Raw genomic sequence first — 2,500 nt, forward strand, 5'->3', positions numbered from 1 at the left:
TCGTTTGTGAAGCGTGCGGCCTGATACCTTGCGCGTACCGCCGGGCAGCCGGCCGGGCGACCGGGGGTTTGACGCGTGCCGTTTTACCGGCGACGCGTCAGCCGCCGCACCCGGGCCGTAGACCGACACCCAGCGGGTCGCGACGTTCTACTAGGGGAGAAGTGCACGACTACGAACGCCGGACATCGGCGCACGGCGGCGTGCCCGCGCGCGAGCCGCGAGGGCCCCGCGGGGCATCGCACACCGACGCGAAGCCAGCGTCGCTGACGATGAATCTCCCCGTTCGTTCTTTTGGGTTTCTTAGGTTTACCCCTGAACGGTTTCACGTACTCTTGAACTCTCTCTTCAAAGTTCTTTTCAACTTTCCCTCACGGTACTTGTTCGCTATCGGTCTCGTGGTCGTATTTAGCCTTAGATGGAGTTTACCACCCACTTAGAGCTGCATTCTCAAGCAACCCGACTCTAAGGAGAGATCCTCCCGAGACGGGCATCGGTCGCTACGGGCCTGGCACCCTCTGCGGGTAAGTGGCCCCATTCAAGATGGACTTGGACGCGACGCGACGCCTCGGGATAAGCGGACCCTCCCAAACACCACATTTCCCTGCGGCGGAACCGCGGGATTCGGTGCTGGGCTCTTTCCTGTTCGCTCGCCGCTACTAAGGAAATCCTGGTTAGTTTCTTTTCCTCCGCTTAGTAATATGCTTAAATTCAGCGGGTAATCTCGCCTGCTCTGAGGTCGTCAAAGTCAGTGTGTGGGTGACAGTTCGGGCGGACGACGGGGTTCGTAACACGAGTACACGACGAAGCGTGCCGGTCCCAGGTCGCGTCTCTGCTCTCTCGCTCGAGAGAGATATGGAGAGGAACTTCGTGGACTCGGACACGCGGTCGGCTCGCGATCCCCGCGGAGGGAACGACAGACGGGCGGAGCGTTAAGGTTAAGAGAATCGGATCTCCGCGCGCGACGCGGGGGGAGGCCTGCGACAACGTAGGGAGTGCCCGGTTCCGCTCTCGCGGAAGGGCGCCTCTCTCCGTCGGATCCTCCTCTACCCGCGTACACGTCTCGCGAGAGTCTCCTCTATTTCTCTCCTCTATTCTCGCGCCCGGTCGCTCGGCGCCCCGGTCAGCCTTCGTCACGTATCAATGTCATTTCGGACGACGCCCAGCCGGCGTGCGCGCGGCGGAAGAGCCCGGCGGGACTGGCGGCCTTACGCGTGGCGCGCAAGGGCTTCCCGCTGCTGTCTCTCCTCTCACCGCTGGCTTTCGCGCGGCACGGGGCGAACGTCCAACGATCGCTCGTACGCCGGTGCGCGCTGCCGTCGCCCGGTCGCCGTCGTCGGCGACGCGAGGCGAAGCGCGCGAACGCGGGCGCAAGCAGTCTCTGGGTACTAAAACGACCCTCAGCCAGGCGTGGTCCGGGAATTGTATCCGTGGACCGCAATGTGCGTTCGAAATGTCGATGTTCATGTGTCCTGCAGTTCACAAGTTGACGCGCAATTAGCTGCGTTCTTCATCGACCCACGAGCCAAGTGATCCACCGTTCAGGGTAATCGCATTTTCCTTTCTCTCGCCGCGTCTCCATGGAGAACGCGACTCGAAGGTATACAGTCCCAACGTGTTTTGTATATCTACGCTCGCTGCCCACCGGGGACAGAGTTCTCTCTCCGTTCCTCCGGGGCGCGAGCGTGATGGCCCTTCGATCAGCCTGGCCGCGCGTCCGAGCACGCGCGGACCGCCGCCCCGTTTACGGGGGCTACGGCACGATCGGGACACCGGCGACGGGCCGCGAGAGACCCGTCCGGCATCCCGGCGGAAACGAGAAGCGTCCCATAGCGCGAGAGGCGATGGGCCGGGGCGGAAATCATTGAAAAACCATCGGGCTCCCGGCGCCAGTGGTTCTGGCGCGGTGCCCTCGAGAAGCGGCGCTCGTGCGCGCTCGCTTTCATTGTGTAGGTTACCACCGGCTCGCGCCTGGCGCCGCGCCTGAAGTCAAGCCGGAGGCTCGAGCAACGGGCGGCGCGCGAGGCGCCACGCTTCCGTGGAGTCCGCCGACCGCCGGGCTTCCACCGCCGCGAACACGTCCGTCGTCACCGTCGCCGTCGACGTTCCCTTTCACTTCGGAACGTTCGGTCGGCCGCGCTCGACGAACCCGTGTTCGGACGGGTGTTGTCCCGGGCACGGTCGCCCGCCTGGGCTCGGCTGCGAGGCCGGCGCGCCCGCGCGTCGCGGCTCTCGGCGTCGCGAGAGCGGAACGCGGGCGGCCACCTGCGCGGCGAGACCACGGCGAGAGAGAGAGAGAGAGAGATTGTCAGTTAAGACCTCCTCCTCTCCTCGTTGTATTATATCATTAGGCAGGGTAGGATCGGAGATGCCTCACCCTGACAGAGACGCGCGCTCGGATGATGCGCAGTCTCTGGATGCGCGCACGGACGCGCCCGGGGACCGGTCCGCTCTCTCGACCCGTCATCTCCGATATCTCCGGAGAACAACGGTGGAGCGGCGC

General features: G+C 64.3%; 2 non-coding genes across 2 annotated transcripts in view; both read right to left on the minus strand.

Moving 5' to 3' along the window:
* LOC148935523 (large subunit ribosomal RNA) overlaps positions 1 to 739 on the minus strand; it is a 4,071-nt gene extending 3,332 nt beyond the window's left edge. Inside the window, exon 1 of the ribosomal RNA XR_016140283.1 lies at positions 1 to 739. This exon is cut by the window's left edge and continues 3,332 nt beyond it. This is a non-coding gene — a ribosomal RNA (large subunit ribosomal RNA).
* Positions 740 to 1,391: 652 nt separating this feature from the next.
* LOC148935524 (5.8S ribosomal RNA) lies at positions 1,392 to 1,546 on the minus strand. The gene has a single exon (XR_016140285.1). It is a non-coding gene; the product is annotated as a 5.8S ribosomal RNA (ribosomal RNA).
* Positions 1,547 to 2,500: the final 954 nt, after the last annotated feature.

This window comes from Pogonomyrmex barbatus, unplaced genomic scaffold, assembly GCF_055798465.1.
Source record: "Pogonomyrmex barbatus isolate J1 unplaced genomic scaffold, ASM5579846v1 scaffold40, whole genome shotgun sequence".
Lineage (NCBI taxonomy): Eukaryota > Metazoa > Arthropoda > Insecta > Hymenoptera > Formicidae > Pogonomyrmex > Pogonomyrmex barbatus.